Here is a 23,366-nt window from a genome sequence, read left to right on the forward strand (position 1 = left end):
AAAGCAGTGGAGGTGGGAAGTGCGGAGATACCAAATGGTGTAGGATGATGGCTTCTCCCTGGTTTGATCAGTGGGCTGTAATGTAACACCCAGCTCAGAGAAACCAGGGAGAATCAGTTGAATCCCCCTGCACATACACTCAATTTTCCCTTTATAACCCACTATAGGGACATTGCTCCCTACCACGTGGTCACTACAACTTTTCTAAATATTAATTCTTTTATATGATTATTAATATTCATTGTACCAGCAAATAGTGGCTGATTTCTCGAGTGCGAAGGCTAGCAGTAAGGCTGGCAATAGGGTTGTCTAGACCAGTGCTTCTCAAACATTTTCTACTGGAGCCTCACCCAACAGACCAAGGCAATGCTTGGGCCTCACCAGACTGACCAAGAGGATGCTGGGCCTCACTATCTGTGGTGAAAGTCCATTTAAAACCTGAAAATAATGCTAGAGCTACTCTTTCACCCATCTCCCAAACTCTATATACTAATAAGGCAAGTACAAAACAAACTAATAATGTTGCAAAAATGGAGATGTGCAGATCATAGTTGCCATTGTGAAAACGCTCCCCAGCTGGGCCTCACCAACAACTAGGGGGCGCCTCAATGGTGAGGCCCACCTCACAGTTTGAGAAGCACTGGTCTAGAGACCCTCCTCTATAAATCAGGATGGAGCAGCACAATTTAAGATCAGCTCTGTCCCTGGCAGACATGGCCAATCCTTGCATTACAAAGGCATCAATTCATCTGAATGACTGCCATGTAACACTTCCTTTACCTAGCATCAGTCACTGCAGTGGACATGTCTAGTGATACAAAGCCAGACATATATACATAGGGGTTAGCTGCTGGACCCTTTGACGATCAGGTGGCTTCCATTTAAAACTTACAGGCAAAGCCAGTGCTCTATACTCTCCAGCGCACACATAGTGACCTCTGACATTCCCTCCTGATTGCTTTGTTTTCTAGAATCTCTATTCCCCAAATAATTCAGATATATAAAGAACCTGAAGCAGCAGAAATCTCATCCCTGCTGAGCAATTATAATGGCAGCATAACCTCCTGCTTGTTAGCCCTAGGACAGGAATACATTATTCATTGGCAGGGAACGTCACACTACAATCCTCTCTGGTAGGTGAGGGAACTCTGCTAATGGTTCTCAGGGGTTAATTTGGTGGCAGAAATAGACCTGAATACTGTATTAGATCATGCAACTTCTTCCATCAGCTTCAGTCTACTACCAAGACATACCATTGTCCTTACTGTGACCAAGGACATAAAGATACCAGCAGATCAGAAGAACAATCCAATATATAGTCAGAGGGAGGATCATCTCACTATATCTATGTACTCTTATAAAATCTGTGGAGACTGAGGGTGGTGGTGACACTGTTCCCCATATGCTGTATGGCAGGATGGGTGTGTCATTTTATGCCCAATCCCGAAAACAGGAACGTTGCATCCACACATACTTGGAGGGTCTCGGGTTGTGGACCAGAGACCCTCCACTGCTGGTTTACAGGTTTGTGGCAGGGGATGTGTGATAGGCGTACTGGTGCCTTACTGTCAGCCCCCCTGTCCTTGTGATGCTGCATACCTTATGTGTATTTTTCCCCCCTCATGTTCCTGCCTATTGGTTGTATTTACCATTTGAGCCCTGTTACCTGGTTTGAGCACTTGCACTTTAACTGTATATATACTTATCGACTTTTATTCCGTGTGTAGGGGAAACATTGTATGATGGTAACATCACTATACAAGATATACTCATTTAAGGGTGTCCTGGGATCCTATTTTCTGCATTTGTGTGGTCATAAGTGTCAGTTTTGTAACAAAAAATTTTTTTTCTCATGTGACATCATACAGACCCTAGTGTTGGTGCCTGTGAGAGTGTGTGTTTTTTATATTTTTTAAAACAATAAATAAAGAATATTCATCTTTTCCCTATAAATGCTTCCCTTTTGTTTGTATAACCAGGACAAAGGAAGAAGAGAAGGTAACAAGCAGGGCTGTAGAGTCAGAGCTAGTTTTGGTTGCAGTCGGAAATAAAGTGTACCAACTCTGACTCTGACTATATTTTATGTCTAAGGACCTTATTTAAAAAACAAAAACACTTTCTCACATGCCTTTAGTTAGAAAAGGTGAAACATTTCCTCCATATATCAGTAATAAAGCACTGATAAGATAAGGGTGGTCGGGAGAAATTGGTGGTCACCATTTGGCAGCATTGCGTGGGGGGAGATCTGTGCCGTTCTCTTCCTAGATGCTGGATGACTGTATATGAGCAGAAGTGTAATATGAAGATATCCTGTGTAATATAGAGAAGCATGAGAAGAAGAAGACATAAGTAGTGTAGCTGTAACCTCTGTCCTCAATGTGGTGTTTTCTCTCTGGGAGAAGATTGTGGGGTACTTTTTATCAAACTGGTGTAAAGTAGAATTGTCTTACACTCAGATTACACTTTTTCCCCTCACAGATTCCATGAAAAATTAAAAGTGGAATCTGTTTGGCTGCTAGGGGCAACTAAGACAATTCTACTTTGCACCAGTTTGATATATTTCTTCCTGTGTTTTTCTTCAGTGTGCTATGGCTGCAGCAGGCTGTGTGTGTGTGTGTGAGAGAGACGCAGGAATTAAAGGGGTATTCTGGGCAACAGTGAAAAATCCAGGGGAAACAGGGGTAAGTGGGATCATAATAAAGAAGTTCTATTTACCGCCCCTCTGAAGTGCATCGATATGGTACCCAGTCAGTCTCCCAATCCTGTGATGTCATTTCCACTCAGAAATACCAATCAGTGAGTGAGAAATCTAAGAAAGAAGCAGGTCCAACTTTGAAACCTGTTGTGCGTTTTAGCTTTTGTATACTTTGGGGTATAATTTGAAACCCCTGCTGTGATCTGTGCCTTTCAAACCTGCCATGTTAGGAGTGGAGAGTGGCCTTCTTATTTTATTGTTTTGGGCTTGCAACAATACAGATGCAACAATACCAACAATATGTTTCTTTTAAAGGGTACCCACCACCGGGACCTGTACGTTCAGGTGCACACCAGAGACAGGGTTTTTCCAGAAGTGGTGTTGACTTTCTAGGACGGGCAGTTCAACAGACAGCGTATCCTGCTGTCGGTATAAAATTACCCTTTTAGTAGTATAAATCAAACTTTTTTTAGCCTACTCTCAAGCTAGGCCATTAAATGGGGTTTCCAGGTAGATGTCACTGATGGCCAATCCTCTGGACAGGCCATTAATAGCTAATCAGTGCACACCTGGCAGCACAGCCTTGGCACCCGGACGTAAACATCAAATGGAGCCGGATACTTTGGTTCTGAGCATTGGGCAGTAGTTGTGCCACATTACTGCTGCTCTGCTCCTATTCACTTATCTGCAGCAACCCAGCATGGTTACTACACGAGGTATAGGGCAGTCTGCTTCCGGCTCTTCTGGTTCTCTAGCCAACAGCTGCCATGTACCAGACCCCACTAATATGATATAGATGGCATAACCTAAGGATAAGCCATCAATAAAAAAGAAAAAAAAAGAAAAAGAGAATTTTAACAATACACAGAAATATGTTTGTAGTGCAGCGTACTATGAATTGACAGTGCACTCTGTACCCCATTAGCACAAACTTTGGACATGTCTGTAAATGGTATTTGTATAACTGGTCTGTAATATAACATTAGACTACATAGCAATGCAGCACAAGTACAGCCATCATGTTACCCCTTATTCATTTCTATGACCAAACCTTCACTTCCACCTCAGAGCACCTTCATAATATATAGTAAGAGAATGATATAAAGTTTTTCTTTCATTTCTAAACATACAAAGTCCTGTACACGTTTAAGCTGAAAGAACAACAGTCTGCACAGTTATCATTAAGAATACAGTACCCCTGATGGACGCCATTGAAGTTAATAGGGTCAGATAGTAGTCATCTTAAACTGATGATGCTTTCATGATGCTGGGATGCTAATGCAGACAATGTCCTATACCTTATAATGTATATACTGGAGAAGAGGAGAGACTTAGGTCAGTCCCTGCCCATTTACTGAAATGATATTCCCTCTGTAAATGGGATGTTCTGAAAGTCTATACATCTAATGGAAACAATGTAGTAGAGAGATGAAGCACCACCACACCACAGTAACATACACGTCATTACACTGCAGAAGTATTAAAGGTCTACATAAAGTAGCAGCAAAGATGTGTCAATATAGGAGAATGCATCTCTAATCCTATAACAGATCCAAGCACTGATGCTGGATTGGCCTAGTTTTCAGACTGGTCAGAAATGAATGTAAGAACTTGTCACACTATGTATTCATTTTATATGCACCGCTCCAACACAGCGTGGCCTACATAGAACGTAATCCAGGCTGTCAGCAAGAAAGTGTTTAAAGGGATTGTGTCAGCTAATTTTTTTTTTTACTGACAAGATTCAGATATAGAGATGTGCGAACCTGGAGCATGCTCAAGTGCATCCGAACCCGAACTTTCGGCATTTGATTAGCGGTGGCTGCTGAAGTTGGATAAAGCCCTAAGGCTATGTGGAAATCATGGATATAGTCATTGGCTGTATCCATGTTTTCCAGACAACCTTAGAGCTTTATCCAAGTTCAGCAGCCACCGCTAATCAAATACCGAACATTCGGTTTGGATGAACTCGAGCATGCTCAAGGTTCACTCATCTCTAATCAGATACTAAAAGTTGTTCTTTTATTCTAATCTTTTTCTATTTTATAACAGTAACTTCATTTTTGTACCATCTAGTGTAGGCTGTTCTGAAAGCAAATGTACCACTAGTACATCTCTTTTTTTTTTTTTTTTCTAAACCATGAATTGACCAGTCTATTTCTGGGCACCGACCTGGCATAAAACACTGAAGACGGCCGCTGGCCCCCAGTGTGACACAGTTCCATTAGAATGAATCTAGGCGCGTCACAGAGGGGAAGGGAGTTTGTCACACTGGGGGCCGATAGGCCCACCTCCAGTGCTTTAAGCTGGGCCATTAAAAGTAAAAAAAAAAAAAAAAAAAAAGACTGCGGCACGGGCATCCCTGTGCAGCAACGATCAATTCATGTAAACAACTTGAAAAATATGTTTAGCATAAAAAAACATTTAAACAATAAGTCGTTTTCTAATGACACATTCCCTTTAACACTATGGACCGTCTGGACACAAGGGGGGAGATTTATCAAACATGGTGTAAAGTGAAACTGGCTCAGTTGCCCCTAGCAACCAATCAGATTCCACCTTTTCATTCCTCAGACTCTTTGGAAAATGAAAAGTGGAATCTGATTGGTTGCTGGGGGCAACTGAGCCAATTCTACTTTACACCAGTTTAATAAATCTCCCCCAAGGTGTTCTATACATCGCAATAGAGCTGCAGTCAGGTGTCCCCAGTGTAAGGAAGGCCTTATAAATAACGATACAAGCAATATCTCTGAAGGAACCTGTTACATTAAAATAACATCATGTTATACAGCAGGAGATGTATATTTATATATAAATAGATAACTTTGTGGAAAAAGTTCCAGGATAACTTGTCATTCATATATATAAATCTAAGTTCATTCTGGGCTAGGTAGCCAAGTGGGCAGCCCTATCCTGACGGGAAGCAAAGATGCCTGTAACACGTGCCATATCAGCTCTTGAGCTACTGTACATTTCAGCTACAATATATATGTTAGCTCTCTGGCGTATATTTTAATAAATCTGGCTGTAATTAGGACCCATCCGCTTCACTTTTATTAGATTTGGAGAGGTTGGGCAAAAAGTCACAATTTTTGCACAAATGGGAGCTTGCGCAAAAATATGTGACTTTTTTCATGCCAAACTGTAGATGTAGGAGTATTGTTCATGCAGCCATTTAAATGCATTGCATTGAGATGTGCAGCCAGTAAACAATGACTTATAGGCCTACACACAAGATGCGATCAGCTGACGAGTGGATGTTTTCCAGCTTATCTGCTAATTGCTGACACTTTTACACGGCCCGATTATTTCAGGCTGTGCTTGTTGCGGAGCTGTGTTAAAAGGTAAATGGCTTACAATGCTATAGAATAATAAGGATAGACTCCTACCAGTTCCTACTAGAGATGAGCGAACCGGGTTCGGGTTCGAATCGATCCGAACCCGAACGATCGGCATTTGATTAGCAGTGGCTGCTGAACTTGGATAAAGCTCTAAGGTTGTCTGGAAAACATGGATACAGCCAATGACTATATCCATGATTTCCACATAGCCTTAGGGCTTTATCCAACTTCAGCAGCCACCGCTAATCAAATGCCGAATGTTCGGGTTCGGACGGACTCGAGCATGCTCCAGGTTCGCTAATCTCTAGCTCCTACGTCTTCCATGCAGACATGGTCCCCCAACAATCTATTTTCTAGACTCCAGGGATAATGGTGTGTGTTGACCACAGGACTGCCATAGCCAATCACTGGCTAGCAAAGACACCACCGAGACCGTGGTCTGTGTATGAAATGGACGGAGTCTTTACCATTATATGGAGCAAACAGACAAGTATGCAAAAGAATAGAACCTGAGCTGGGATCACCCAACCTAAGGAGCCACAAGTTACCATAGACCACAGCAGCCACCCTGTTTCCAGCAATAAGCACACTGAAAGACATCTACAGGAAATTCCCTATATTCAGATGTGTTAGATAAAATTGTGTTAGATAAAATTCCCTATATTCAGATGTGTTAGATACAATTTTAAAGAAACCCTGGCAGGGATCAGATGTGCCAGCAGATGACACATGAATTTATCTCACGTGGCTTTTCTGTGCGCAGGGCTATGAGACCTGAACAGCCCCAGCGATTTACATTATGGGCCCATCCAGGACACATCACACAGAGCCAGGAGAGAACACGCTAAGCATATTTCTCCTGGTTTCTTGTCCCTATGGGTATACTTTGAAGAGGACCTGTTTTGGGACCCCCAAAACTAAGACTTTATTGTCATTAAATGGCGTAGGTCCCTGACTGTACACCTTGTTATGGTTACTTAATACGCTGTTCCATTAGAGAGATATGTGGGTTTATAGTTTGACAATTGTTAATTGTCAATTGTCAGATGGACATGAAGTTTTTTTTTTAATAAAAGAGGTGAGTATCAGGTGATGGGAGATGGCCAAGACAGGAACTCTCCAGAGTAGGAGAGGCTTTCCATAGGAATCCCCATAGAAAACCTCTCCTGCTCTGGACAGTTCCTGTCTCGGCCAGAGATGGCAGCAGAGAGCACTGTGTCAGACTGAAAATAAAACAACATTTCCTGCAGGACATACAGCAGCTGATAAGTATGGGAAGACTTGAGATTTTTTTTTAAATAGTAAATTACAGATCTATAACTTTCTGACATCAGTTGATTTGGAAGAAAAAGATTTTTCGCTGGACAACCTCTTTAACCCCTTAGCGACCCATGACGAATCTGATACGTCATGGTGCCGCTCGGGGTGTTCAGAGCGGGGTCCCGCCGGGACCCCGCTCTGAACGGCGCTGATCCCGGCTGACACGTGCAGCGGGGCAGTGCCTCTATTAGCCGGCGCGGGTCCCGTTGCCGCGCCGGCTAATTAAGCCTCTAAGTGCAGCTGTCAAACCTGACAGCTGCATTTAGAGGCACTGCGCCGCACATCCCTGGTGTCTAGTGGGACGGATCTCCCCCCCGCGATGCGATCGCGGGGGGGAGATCCGTTCTTCTGCCCGTGCCGGGCCTCAGCGTCGGAATGACGCTGATCCTGGCTCGGCAATAGATTGCTATGGCCTGCAGCAGGCCATAGTAATCTATGACCGATCTAATCGATCTTTGCTGTGTATATACACAGCATTGATCTCTATGAGAGATCAGTGCTGTCTATATACAAGCCCCCCAGGGGGGCTTCTAGTCCATGTAAAAAAAAAAGTAAAAAAGTGTTTATTAATAAAAAATCCCCTCCCCTAATAAAAGTCCAAATCACCCCCCTTTTCCCATTTTATAAATATAAATTAATAAATAAATAAATAAACATATTTAGTATCACCGCACACGTAATCGCCCGAACTATTAATTAGTCACATTCCTGATCTCGCACGGTAAACGGCGTCAGCGCAAAAAAATTCCAAAGTGCAAAATTGTGCATTTTTGGTCGCATCAAATCCAGAAAAAATGTAATAAAAAACTATCAAAAAGTCATATATGCGCAATCAAGGTACTGATAGAAAGAACGCATCATGGCGCAAAAAATGACACCTCACACAGCCCCATAGACCAAAGGATAAAAGCGCTATAAGCCTGGGAATGGAGCGATTTTAAGGAACGTATATTTGTTAACAATGGTTTGAATTTTTTACAGGCCATCCGATACAATATAAGTTATACATGTTATATATCATAGTAATCGTAACGACTTGAGGAACATGCATAACAAGTCAGTTTTACCATAGGACGGACGGCGTAAATGCAAAACTCCCCGAAATCAGAACAAATTCGTTTTTTTTTCAATTTCACACGCAAATGATTTTTTTCCGGTTTCACAGCATATGTTATGGAAAAATAATGCCGGTCATTGCAAAGTACAATTGGTTTCGCAAAAAATAAGCGCTCATATACGTCTCTAGGTGAAAAAATGCAAGCGCTATGGACTTTTAAACTTTAAATGGAATAAGCAAAAGCGCAAAAACGAAAATAGGCTTTGACCTTAAGGGGTTAAAGTTGTGGGCTCCATCACTTCAGCCATCTGACGCCATTAGAGAACTACATCATGACTAGCTCTGCTACATCAGGACCAATCAGGGAGAAGAAATGCATGATGGGAAATTTTGTTTCCTGACCATTCTAAGCTTCAATGTGTGAACATGGCTTTAGGTGACAGCAGCTAAATATTTTGGTTCCCCACTAAGGATCTATTCACACGTGGTGGATTTATCACAGATTCTGCTCTTAAAGTGACTGGGAGGAGCCCTACCCCCTCTGATAGGATTCCATTGATTCTAATGGAGTCACATCATGGAGGGGCTGGAGTTTCTTCCTACTGGGGGTGGGTCGGCTCGCTTCCAGTGCTTCAGCCTGGGCCTGGTGGTACAGTCACTGTAATTTTTTTTTTTTTATAAAAAGCAAGTGGCATGCTGCAAAAGCAATGTGACCTTTGTATTTTTTCCTACGGAGTTCCCCCTGTGTATGGGCAGGATGTGCGGCCGTATCTGCAGCAGAAACCACCATTTATACAGATAGATGAAATGTAAGGTACAATATAAAAGCTGCTATTCCTAGGTATACCTGTCTGTGTACACACTGTATACCAGAGGGAAGCACTACACAGCCCAGCATCCAGCTAAAGGCCTGCTGTATCCATCCACACTGACACACCTCAGCTCCTACACATCAAGCATGAAATGGATGACAACAGAGAGTAATAGTCCAGCAGCCAGGGCTCTCCAGCTGTGGCAGGACTACAACTCCCATCATGCACGAGCAGCTGAGAGTGGTAGTTGTGCAGCAGCAGCTGAGGAGCCCCAGGTCACTGCTGTATGATGGGATGATGATATAAGGGGGTGTGCAGGGACGTGCACACCCATCACACATATGTCCGCACAGGTAGAGAGGACCCGCCGCTGCCACCATCATTATTACCGGGGATCATCCGCTCAGGTCAGGCCCCCACAGCTCCGCCCGGTGCTCGATGACAGCCGCGGCCCAGCAGATGTGCAGCCCTGTTGCTTGCTGCCCCGTCCAGGGTTGCGGTAACTCAGCGTGTCGGAGCCCGTCCAAGCAGCGGCACCATCCTCAGCAGAGCCCGGACACCGACACCGTGCAGGCTCCGCTGCGCAGCTGACGAGCTGTTGTGCTTCCAACCACTGACGTCTCCTACGTCATCAGCCGGCGCGCAGCCTCAGTCGCGTTGGTTGGCAGGGTTGGCAGCCGGTGCTCTGAGGGGAGGATGCGCGGCTAGGGCTCTATACACATGTCCACCCAGAGCTCCCAGCCCGGCTGATGTTGGGTTTCCTTACAATCACATTCCTGCTTTCTGTCACTAGTTGCTATGGGCAACACCGGGACTTGTATTTCCTTTTACACCTTAGATACTTTGGGACTTTTATAAGCAGAATGGCCGAAGTGTAATAGGAGAACTAGCTGCAGCTGTCAGAAGCATGCTGGGAGTTGTAGTTTTTCCACAGCTGGGAAGCACTGCCACTGTGCAATGTCACACATTGGTCATAGTATGAGGGGGGGGGGGGGGGGGGGCATTTTGTTCATTCACACCTACAGGATCTGCTGCAGATTTGCCTTGAATCTGCAACTTCAAATCTGCTGCAGAACCTGTATGTGTGAATGCACCCTGAGGGTGGGTTCACACTGAGGGATTCTCGTTGACACGTCAATTCTTTTGGCGGAATGCGGAATCAGCCGGCCCATAGAATGGTGTCTATGGAGCTGCGCACGTACAGGCGACGGAATTCCGCGGAATTTATCCACGAGAATTCCTCAGTGTGAACCCACCCTAATGGTATGTTCATACTGAGGAATACTGAGTAATTTGAAGCTGATTCTGCTTGAAATTCCACCCGTAAAATATGAACAGAGCAATGTCCCATTGTGTATAGTGGGATTTCGGCTCTGTTGTTCACACATCGCAAAATTTTCTGTCGCAGATTCGCTTTCCACCCAAAGAATTTACATGTCTTTGGGTGGATTCCGCTAGGAGAAGCCCTATAGAAGTCAATAGGGCTATCAAGGTATATAAAATGTGATGCAGTACAAATAGGTGAATATTCGGGGCTCCACTGATGATGTAGATGACTCCTCTGTCAGCTCTCTGCCCATGTGTAGTTGCCACACCTATGTTTATTGCTTATATACAATTTTAGACTGTCCATTGTGGTTGGATATCAGTGGGTCCTACTGCATATCTGTATAGGATTGGTCACCTAGGATTGATGTTCGATCTGAGATGTTAGATCTTAAACAGGTATATCATGCTTCTTTTATATTTCTGTATAATTCTTGTTTCTATAATAAATGTTACATTCTAACACTCTAATTACACAGAGACAATCAAGGTCTAGTTGGCATCTGGCCCCATGCACCTTTAAATTAATTTATATGTGGGTATTGGGCACTAAGGAGAAGCCATCAGAAACAGAATGATCAGAACTAAATGCCCCATTTGAGGGAACATTTAACTACTATAAATGTATTGGTTGAAGAATGGTTGTCTGAACAATACTTATCTGTTCAGCTCTATGTAAGAGAGCATGTGTATAGGTTTATTGCCATATCTTAGTATTATACAGTGTCAATAGTCTATCTGTGAAGCCCACTGTATTGTGAGCAATACAAACGCACATGCAACTATAGATAGATGCCCCAAGATAGGTTGCTGCCACCAAATATTCTACCGTCAGAGCCAAGTGGATTGTATACTCACTTCTCACACACATACTTCTTACATGAGCCAAACTGCTTGCAGCACATATCAGGATAAAGCAGGCTTGGAAGAATTCTTCATTGTTAAGAAGCAGAATAAGAAGGTACATCTGCATGGCAACCTCATAAACATCTACATTTTTCCAGACTTTCATTCTCTGCTGTCTCAGCAATTCTTTTATTGGTTTTAAAGGGGTAGTGCGGCGCTAAGAAATTATTCACAAAATAACACACATTACAAAGTTATACAACTTTGTAATGTATATTATTTATGTGAATCGCCCCCTTCCCCGTGTTCCCCCACTCCCGCACGTGGACCCGGAAGTGTAGTGTACCATACATACCTGACACGCGCCGTCCCTGATCTTCTGTCAATGACGTCAGGTATGTATGGTACACTACACTTCCGGGTCCACGTGCAGGGGTAGGGGAACACGGGGAAGGGGGCGATTCACATACATAACATACATTAAAAAGTTGTATAACTTTGTAATGTGTGTTATTTTGTGAATAATTTCTTAGCGCCGCACTACCCCTTTAATATTGGAAGATGGTATAAGCAGATAATGAATTATAAAAGCACACCATCTCTTTTGCTATAGATGGAAAGATTTGGTTGTATAGGCTATTTCATCTTGGGCTACTTAGCAGTTGCTAACACACTGTGATATGTATTTATTGATTTTTAGGCCGGGTTCACACGCTATATGACAGCGGGTGCTGTGTGTGAAGTTCGTCCCAGGTAAAATTAATCTATTTTTAATTGGAATGGGGGAGCATTCAGATGTGCTTGCATTCCAATTACCCATAGCAGACAATGTAAAGTGCGGCTGGTGCAGCACTTTATATTTTCTCTACTGTCAGTTTTGTGTGGTGACTATTCAATGAATAGCGGCTGCACAAGACTGACATCTCTGTTTTTTCACGACCACATGGAATCCCAGCCTGAAAGTATACAGTGTGTATACGCTCCGGTTGGGATTTCATAGCAATTAAAGTGATCAGCAAATTCATTAAATAACATACCTGATTTACATCTGCTCAGAAGCAAGTGTAGACTTCTGTGCCCACCCTACGGCAGGCGCAGGTCAAGTCGGATTCATTAATAGGCATACGCCTCTTAGTGAATCTAGCAGGGCAAGTACGCCGGTCTTCATAAATGTTCCCCATGAAGTCTGGCCAGTACAGAGTGTCCCATTTCAATGTGTCCATCAGTCAAATTACTTCTCTGTGAGTGTGCAGCTGACCATGACTTTCTGTGTTTGGTCTTTTTTTCTTAACCAGCACAAGACTAAATAGCTGACTTCTGGAGACTGGACCTGGATACAAGTAAGTATAGTTTTGTTTTAAAGCATGATAACTAAAAAGAAAATAATAATGTAAATTGCAAACATGTCTTATATCACATCCCCTGCTGATTTCGATTTTGAAAGTTATAAACGATAGGTACCATTTAAGAACATTTTTTTTAAATGGTTGAATTATCAAAGCCATGGGACCACACACACGCAGCCATGATACCGTCCAGGAAAGAGACATGTTCAGTGACCTGAAGTTCAATGCACTTTAGGGCAAAACGTATAAATGAATCCAAGAACAGCAAAGAACCTTGTGCGGATGCTGGAGAAACTGGTTATGTGTAGAGGAAATGGGGGAGGAAGTTAGAAAAGCAAAGGACACTATCCAAACTGTGAACCACAAATAGGGATGGGGTGGTGGCAGCATCATGTGGTCGGGGTTCCTACTTAGTACCCTTCAGAAAACAAATGACATTATAAGAAAAGAAAGTTATGCAGAGATATTGAAGCTACATGTTAAAACATCATCCAAGAAGTTAAAGTGACTGTACCACCAGGCCCGGGCTGAAGCACTGGAGGCGGGCCGACCCCCCGCCCAGTGGGAAGAAACCCCAGCCCCTCCATGACGTGACTCCATTAGAATCAATGGAATCCTATCATAGAGGGGCTGGGGTTTCCTCCCACTCAGGGTGGGTTGGCCCGCCTCCAGTGCTTCTGCCTGGGCCTGGTGGTACAGTCACTTTAAGACTTGGGCACAAATGGGTCTTCTAAATGGCAAAATGGCTTAGGGGCAATACAGTGAAAGTAATGGAATGGCCTCTACAAAGCTCACATATAGTATTTTGGTCAGTATTTAGAATGTATTTATTGGCAATGCTACCAACTTTTTGAATGGCCAAAGAGGGACACTTGCGGTTCACTCTAGGGAAATTTTACAGACATTTCTATACTTTTTAATTCAAGGATGCAATCACACCTACAGGATCTGCTGCAGATTGATGCATATATTTATTTATATTGATATCTGCAAATGTGCAGTAGATCCTGTATGTGTGACTGCATCCTTACATCCCAGTCACAAAAGGGTAACCTTGTCTGTAATTACAGACCCACAACTGCGGACAGGATTACGAGTGTTTCAGTAACTGTCCATGTTTGCAAGAACCCACTGAACCCACTGTCATATATGTGATACACAATGGCTTAACGTGTACCTGTCATTATAACTTTCAAAATCTACATCAACAGTAGTTGTGATATTAAGCAAGTTTGCAATTTACATTTTTTCATTTTTATTTTTTTAGTTATGGAAAATATGGCATTTCCTGTTTTCTGACACTTTTTTTTCTAAAAAAAAAAAAAACAGGAAACAGTCAGAAAACAGAAAGTCCTGTGTATCTGAGTGCTCACAGAGAGAAGGCAGTCGTGTGATTGACGGACACATTGAGCCGTGACTCTCTGTACTGGCCGGAATTCCTGTGTTTAATCTGCTTTTTTTTTTTCAACCAGCACAAGTCAGAAAACCTACCTTCAGGAAACTGGACCTGCATACAGTAAGTATAGCTGTTATATAGCTGCCTTCAGGAGACTGGGCCTGGATACAGTAAGTATAGCTGTTATATAGCAGTCTACGGGAGACTGGACCTGGATACAGTAAGTATAGCTGCCTTCAGGAGACGACCTGGATACAGTAAGTATAGCTGTTATATAGCTGCCTTTAGGAGACTGGACCTTGATACAGTAAGTATAGCTGCCTTCAGGAGACTGGACCTGGATACAGTAAGTATAGCTGTTATATAGCTGCCTTCAGGAGACTGGGCCTGGATACATTAATTATAGCTGTTATATAGCAGCCTTCAGGAGACTGGACCCGGATACAGTAAGTATTGCTGCCTTCAGGAGACTGGACCTGGATACAGTAAGTATGGCTGTTATATCGCTGCCTTCAGGAGACTGGACCTGGATACAGTAAGTAAAGCTGTTATATAGCTGCCTTCAGGAGAATGGACCTGGATTTCTGGTAAGTTCAGCATTGTTTTACAGCATGATAACAACAAAGTCGATGTTAAAAATCTGACACATTGGTATGTTCACACACCATCAATAACTGCCATTTTTATTGAATGCCGCCATTTAACGGCAAATAACGGCCATTATTTTAAACCATTATTTGTTGTTAAATGACAATCAAAACAGCCGTCATTTTAATGGTGTGTAGCCTTAGACTGCCTAGTCAAGATTACTCTTCCCTTGTCCCTTGACATTCTTGAAATATAAGTAGACAGTGTACTATGATTAAAGTGTACCTGTCACTTGAAAAAAAAAAAAAACAACAAAAAAACACTTGACATTTTGACCCTGACCAATCACTAGAATGAGCAGGAGAGAAGTCCATGGCTAAACGCTTCTGTGCACAAAAGTGATCATAACTGGCACAGAGCTGGGTGAAAACTATGACGTGTAAAGTAGTTTTTTTTTAAGTGACAGCACCCATTTAAATGTCAGGAATTTAACAAATGTGGCTAAGGTTTATATCAACCTCTGATTCCAGCTGTATCATGTACACTCCACCTGTGTGACAATGAATACACCTCGTTATGTGTGCAAATTCATTTTGACACAATATGCTGTGACATCACCGCCCATAGATCCTATTCCTTCTCCAGTCACTTTCAGCTTTTGATCCAGTGACAGAGGAAGAAGTCTCCAAGCTTCTCTCTTCCTGCTACCTGCTCTAGTGACCCTATGCTCCAACAACTCATCCAGTCACTCCTGCCATCACTACTCACCTAACTAAAATATTCAACCTCTTCCTCTTCTCTGGTATCTTTCCATCTTCCTTTAAACATTTTATTATAACCCCACTACTGAAAAAAAAAACAAACAAAAAAAAACAAACATACTTTGACCCACTCTGTGCACTTATCTACCTGTCTCCAGTCTCACATCTCTAAACACCTGTAATGTCTGGTCTATTCTCACCTCACCCTGTTATCTCTATACCTCTAATCCACCCCATACATTATGGCTTCAAATTCCTTCAATGCACTGCTCTCACCAAGGTGTCAAATGGTCTCCTGAAGGCCAAATCACAAGGAAACTACTTCTTGTGGATTCTCTAGGTTCTCTTAGCAGGGGTTGACATCGTAGACCACCAGCTCCTCCTGTCCATGCTCTGCTCTCTTGGCCACAAAGACTCACCTGGTTTTCTTCTTACCTCTCTGGTGTTGCCTTCAATACCATCTCTACTGGAGATGACACCCAATTATTCCTTTTTTCTGTTGTATGTGGGGGCTCTGGCTTCCTCCTGTTGGCTTGCATTCCAACCATGTTTGTAAGTGCTATAAATAGTGATTTGTCTCCTATCTGCCCAGTTGTAGGCTTATGCCCAGTTGTAGGCTTATTTAGCCCAGGAGAGGCTATTGCTAGTGTGAAAATGCTAGAGTAAGGACCATGTCTCTAAGGACACTTTAACGTGGTGACAAGGTACACTCTGATCAAATAGTTTGCTCAGATCCTAATTTTTTATATCTATAGAGCAAGTTTTGTGTACAACGGGGGAGTAGATACAGTAAGCACTTGCAACTGTAGGTTGCTGTTGCACTTTTTTTTGTCAGTACAAAAATTGTGTGTAAATCTATTAAGAAATTGTGTGTAATCTACTGATATAGTTGCACATAAATTATCTCAAATGAAAATATAAATACTTGTTGAAGGTGGACCTGTCAGGGGAATTCATGATTCCCTGTGCCAGCACAGAGTGGGAAGACTGCACATTTGTTTTAAGCAACAACAGGACTTATACTGGACACTGCCCTTTTTTTTAAGCAACAGGACTTATAAAAACAAAAACAAAAAAACACTTCATAATTCTGCCACTCTGGGCCGGTGTAGGCAATGATAACTTCTCCCCCAGTGACTCAACACATGACCTCCTTTATCCAGAAAACAATGACTTCTGTATCATGCCAGCATTTCCATGTCCGAGGTGCATATGCACTGTTTTGCTTGTATCCAGAACATATTTGTCACGTGAACATGAAATTCATCCAAATCTTTATATATCAGTCAGCCTTGTAACCAACTAAATTGTCTTCAAGATAACTCACTTCAAATTATAAGAAAGGAGTCATCCACAGCAACAGAGAGGAGTCCTATAAAAATATTGGATATTTTTATGTGGTAAATCCATAGGCACCTCCTTCTCATATAAAACCTCGAACCACAGAAACCTTCTCATCAGTGATGGTATTTTTTCAGCTCAGGCTAGGCACTGTATACACTGTAGATATTAGTCCCATTTGTTTAATGGAGTTTCTCTTTACACATTTTCATGGAGACAGGTAACAGTCATTTTGATGCGGTGTTGTTTCCAAGGTCACAGACGGATGTTATTTTTCACTCTATGTTCCCATTTGTTCTTTTTATTGAATATGTTCCCATTTGATCAGTATTTTCACCAAAACCAGGTGTGGGTGCAAATAGTTTTTCTATGGGTCAGCTCTGGTTTTGGTAAAAAAAAAAAAAACTGGTTCTGCTTTTTGTCCCTCGTATAACTAGTGTGTACTAGCATCAATGTTTTAGTGGTGTATGTGTGCACTGTTGCACTATACTAACATGTGTTGGAAGTACAAGTTGTAAGAAACGGACCTTGGAAAATATATATCTTATATTCAGCCATTTTGGATATATTTTATAAGGTATCTATTTATTGGAATGAAGATGGAGGACTACAGATTTAGCCAGGGTTTACCTCATCCCTGACACATCAATTGTATCAGGGAGCTAGGTTAAGTCAATTTGTTTAGTTAAATGCATCATTGTGAGCAAGATTGACACAGGCTATATCTGTATATATGTATGTATATTGTTACATATCTGGAGTCCATGCAGGCTAAATACCCACTGTATGCCCAGATTCTTGCATCATATAGCCACTTGGTGTCACAGGTAGAGTGTTTACATGTGCAAGATTACATTGTGATACCAACTGACAATATGGCAATGATCTAAAAGGTAGAGACAATGACAATGCTTGATGATATAAACATGGCTGAGGGGAAGGAGGAGGAGGATAGGAGGGAGAGGAGGACAGAAAGGGGAAAGAAGGTAAAGGGGAAAGAAAGGGGAAAGAAGGTAAAGGGGAAAGAAAGGAATGACCAGACCTGAAGGAGCAACTACTGTGATGGAGACCTGTGTGTAAGAGATCTTGTTGTGGTAACTATGGTTGTATTTCATATTGTTGGAAATGTAATATGTTAGTTTGGTCTAGTGTAATGTGTATTGTTTAGTGTTACATTGTGTCCTCTTTTTGTAATTATTATTGTTTTCTGCTCTTTTATATGTTATACAACTCTTATAACAAATATAAAGGCAAAATTCCACTCTGACAATATGTGATTTACTTTACACTCGCTCTTGTATTTCATTTACTGGCCCAACCTCGAATCTAAACCCAGTAAGAGGGTGGTGTGTATATATATATGTGCATTATCTATACTCTGGATGTATATTTATATATACATAATAATTCTTACAAAGTGAACCTTTTTGAGTAATCTTCTACCAAGACAATATGCAGGCACGAACAAAAACAGGCTCATTCCATACAGTGAATGTATTATGTTTATTTGAGAAGGAAGATCTCAGTTGAGCGCCTAACAAAAGGCAGCAGCTCAATTATTTACAAAAACAAACAAACATTGCCTCCATCAATTTACAAAAATACACATCTCAGTGACTTCCATACATTAATAATAAATAGGTTATGATGCATCCAACAAAAAGGCACAGAAAACTGGTCACTTAGTAGTCATAAAAATTGCTAACTAGGTTTACAAAGCCACCCAATATCTGTACAGGGAAATGTAACATTATATTCCAAAGGTGTAACCACAAAACATTGTTTCATTGTATGCAATAAATAGCTTAAATTTGTATACAGTCTATTAAAAAATAAAACCTGTGCCATTGTAAACAGTATGTAAACAAACAAAATTCACTTTATTCTGAACATCGTATCTAAGTAAAGCCAAAAAAATTACACTGTATGCTTTATTATACTGTTTCCAATTTTGGTTTGCAGTTGTGCAATGGACAGCAGCCATTTTTTCAGAATTGTAGTCTATTATGTGTGGAGTATCAGTATCAGCGGGGTAATCATCACTACTTCAGTAAGGAGCAGAGGAGAATAAGCTATAAACCATGTACATTCAATACTTATTAAAACTCCTGTAAACTTTGATTCTTGTGTACAACCAAGCTGACTGACTACTGAGAAATACCTTCTTAGGCTTAGTGTTTTATTAAAAGGTGTGGTTACCCTCAGTTCTATTGAACAGCCACTCCATGTGGGGAAAACCTGCACTACCCTTGTGTCTGTAGACATGTCAAAAGTTTGAAATAGTTGTGATGTAAGTGTTGAGTTCCCCAATGGTCTCCCCAACTCTCCTGTGAGGGACGTCAACATAGATGTTCTACAGAATCTATCTTCTTTTTTTTTTTAAGGGGGGGGGGGGGGGGGTTAACTTTCTAAAAATACTAGTTTCCAAATAAATGAAAGCAGTTATTGGAATCTGTGTTACTAACAGGAATTGATGGCCCCAACAGATACAGGATGCTTCAATTTACTAAATATTTAGATCAAACAAAATGTGGCCTGCTTTGTAACTAGATACACCCTCATGCACACTGTATGAAGCATTTGTATGCAGATACTTCCTGAGTACAATGTGCCATGAGATGTAATCAGAGTAACGTGACATCAGATGGAGCTTGCTGCAGATTGTATCCCACAGGTTCTGTATAATTATTTGGGGGCACATGTATGGCCTACAGATTTACATGGGTGCTACAGGTTCCTATTATCAGGAATGTTTCAGATGTTAATCCTTATCGATACAAAATTATCAACACTTCGGTTTTTGGTCTTATTAAGATCATTAATAGAAAAAATCTATGCACTTATATTTAAACAGTCATCAAACATACTAGGAAGCTCGAACAACACAGAAATATTTGCATAGAAGTACTTCTGTAGAGAGGAAAGTTTTTGTTGTTGCGATAATTAAAAAAGGCAAAATCACTTACCTTGCTAGTCAGAAAGTGACCAGGGCACTTTTTAGACCTACATTTTAGTGTAGATATAATAGAATCCACAAGCTACTTTGGAATATTATAAAAAGTTTACAATTAACCAACCATTATAAATCATCGAACCCAACAGTAACAGAACACTTAATGATGGAGACCAGATTATACATGCAAAGCAAGAGTAATGTTGGCCATTGGTTAAAAGTAGGTATGGTCCGAACCTGGTTCGGTTCGGACGAACCCGAACCCTCGGAAATGATTCCCGCTGTCTGCCCGCTCAGTGGAGAGGGTGGATACAGCGGGACGACCGCCTGGAAAACTGGGATACAGCTATAACCATAGGCTGTATCCCAGTTTTCCAGGCTGTCCTCCCGCTGTACGGAGCGGGCAGACAGCGGGAATCTGATGCCGAGCATTCGGGTTCATACAAACCCGAACCTCGGCAGATTCAAACCATCCCTAGTTAAAAGTTTAAGTAATAACTAATTGTTAAAACTTTCTGACATGCCATGGAAACATGTGGGGTCTGGTTCCCAGGACCCCATATAGCACTGAAACTAAAGTGCAAACTGGCAGAGCATAGTGATAGAAAGCAGGTGAGTGCATATACCACTTGGCTCACCTTGCCAAGAAGAGCCGAGATCTTTCATTTTGGTATGTGGTGCGGATCTCAGGACCTGGACCCCTGTTAATCAAAATTTCTGCCCTGTCAGAAATGTTTTCAAGTGTCTGGTAATCCTTACCAAATGTGTTTTTCAATCTAGCCTGGCACATTATCGTTGTTATGTTACGTGTTGTAGGGAATATCTTTTGTCAGGTCAGAGAAATGTTGCCTTGACCAGAATGATTTACTTATCTTGCACAGATCCTGCGGTATTATAGCTCAGAGCGGCATTCCTAACTCTACTGGTTTAATTTAAAGCAACTGAATAGATTTGTTTATATAGCTACTGTGTATTGCCTAGTGTACAGATGACACATCAAAGATCAAAACACCAGAGACAACTGCAAGGTATTTGAAAGTATCTCAAGTTGAAAGCCTGCAGAATTATGAATGCAGCTCTTAGTTGTAATAAAGCCTGTTATCGAGCATCAGAACAATTAACACAATATTTTTTATAAATGACTCAAATGTTTATGTAGAGTCAGTCTTTAATCATGATATGTCTGTGTCTACTACTACCTACACTACTACCTACTGAATGTGCAGCTACTTTATCATAAAACTTCTGGTGGAGTTCTACATCTGTCAGGGGTTTATTGAAAAGGATTTTTGGGGAGAGTTGATGTAAAACCTTAGTACTGTGAAGCTCACACTTTTTCTACTTTTTTCCACTTGTTAAAAAACATGTAATAAAAATGCTACCAAAACAGTTATCCTGGGAGGAAAAGGTTGAGTATGAAAATCCTTCAAGAATAAATAAGAAAATATCAATACACCTTCTGTCTTCCCTTTACCTTAATCTATGACCCAGGGGGCTGTTTTTTATTGTTTTGTATTAAAAACCTTAATCTAAAACATAGGAAAACATCAGCACCATTAATTGTTACAGATTCTACAATAGGAGTGTTGGGCCTATCTTGGGTTTTTGGTTAATACTAGACCACTTGAGACCAAAGATTATTACTCTTAGGGAATATGTACACTACGATAGAGTCCATTCTGCACAGGCAGATTACGCAGTCTGCGCAGAAAATGAATGGGGTCATTCTTCATGCGGACTGTGGAATCTGCCTGACCATAGAATGGAGTCTATGGCACAGGCATATATGCGGTCGGGGGTGAGCTGGGTGATCCGCCAAGATTCCGTAGTTTGCACATACCCTTAAAGACTAATCCAGAAATCCCTTATTTTTAGGTAGTTCACATGATGGCATAATCTCCAGCCATCATGTGTAAATCTCTCCGGTCCTCAAAAGACATATCTAGAGGCAGTGTTATTGTAAAGGCACGATTGAGGCTACTACCCGGTTCTTGGTAAATAACAGGGAATGTTGTAAGTGCCAACCGTAGATGTGCTATAGACTAGTCAATTGCAGACCCACTGAGATATCTGTGACATGTAAATTATGTAATATGGCTGCTTTTCACTGCATGAAGTAAAGCACTACTGACTGGTGGAAAACTTCCCAGGAGTTTCACTGGATTTATTTTTGGAGTAACAAATCACAATATGGAAAATGATTTACTCACTTTAACAAAAGGGGCATTCTGACTTGTAAAATGTGTTGGTACTGCTGGAAACCATACAAATTATGATTTCCTTCGCACTCCTACCACCACCTTCCTGGACCTGGCACAGCGCCTCTTGTGTTTGGGATTAGAAAATGAGGAGTGAGTCAGCAGCTGATGTGGAGCACTACTACAGGCACTGATTGGCTGCACGGGCGATACATGTGCTGCAAGAACAGTGCAATGGGACTGGCTCTGGGATGAAGGCGGAGGGAGCAAAGCAGGTCAATATACATTTTTTCATGGTATCAACATGTTGTCTACAGCTTGATGCAGAATTGCTAAAGTTTGTCTGAAACCAACCTAAATAGTGAAAATGATAGCAATAGTCTAGTTATAATAGCAATCAAAAGACCAGATAAAGTAAGGGCCCTATTACACATGATGATTATTGTGTGCAAAATCGGTATATCATTCGAATTTAAGAGATAATCTTTTGTGTTTATGCAGGAAAGGTTAACACTAGAGATGAGCGAACCTGGAGCATGCTCGAGTCCATCCGAACCCGAACTTTCGGCATTTGATTAGCGGTGTCTGCTGAAGTTGGATAACGCCCTAAGGCTATGTGGAAATCATGGATATAGTCATTGGCTGTATCTATGTTTTCCAGACAACCTTAGAGCTTTATCCAAGTTCAGCAGCCACCGCTAATCAAATGCCGATCGTTCGGGTTCGGATGGACTCGAACCCGAACCCGGTTTGATCATCTCTAGTTACCACGACAAACGAAACTTCGCTTATATGTTGTGGAGCGCATCTTTTGTGCTGACCATAAAATCATTGTTAATCATTCGCAAATTTTTGGTACACATACACATCATTCATTTATAATTACGATCAATTGCATACTACGACTGATCGTAACTAATGACTATCACTGTGTATTATGGCAAATGATTTCAGGTCAGTCCCAAAAAACATTTATCGTTAATTGGAGATAACAAAAAAAAAACCTTTGTCTAATAGGACCCTAAAGAGTCCAACACATGTAGCAAATTTAATCCATGAGTCTAAATTATGAATGCATCAATGTATAGCACAAATGATGTGCAATGTGTTGGGACTTCACTATGTGCACCCCTGGTGGATTGTGGTGGGCCAGGTTATTATTTTTTTATTTTTTTTTAACAACAAAACCATTTCACAAGTCCCTCTGTACAGCTATGACACTGATGGTGTTATTAAAGGAACACCCTGGCAAAAGCTGAATTACAGTGATATGTATATTGCAAGGAATAAAAAAGGGTAGAGAATGCTACACCCAACCCATTCAAATTCTGCACTTTGCATAACATAATGGAGTAGATTTATTCTAATATTGACACACCATGGTGC

The 23,366-nt window shown here is 41.5% G+C and overlaps 1 protein-coding gene across 1 annotated transcript in view; it reads right to left on the reverse strand.

Annotated features, from left to right (window-relative positions):
* AKAP11 (A-kinase anchoring protein 11) overlaps positions 1 to 9,853 on the reverse strand; it is a 49,465-nt gene extending 39,612 nt beyond the window's left edge. The window contains exon 1 of the mRNA XM_069970552.1: positions 9,615 to 9,853. The gene's annotated coding sequence lies outside the window, so the exon portion shown is untranslated. The remainder of the gene's footprint in view (positions 1 to 9,614) is intronic.
* Positions 9,854 to 23,366: the final 13,513 nt, after the last annotated feature.

The sequence above is a fragment of the Dendropsophus ebraccatus genome, chromosome 5 (genome assembly GCF_027789765.1).
Source record: "Dendropsophus ebraccatus isolate aDenEbr1 chromosome 5, aDenEbr1.pat, whole genome shotgun sequence".
Lineage (NCBI taxonomy): Eukaryota > Metazoa > Chordata > Amphibia > Anura > Hylidae > Dendropsophus > Dendropsophus ebraccatus.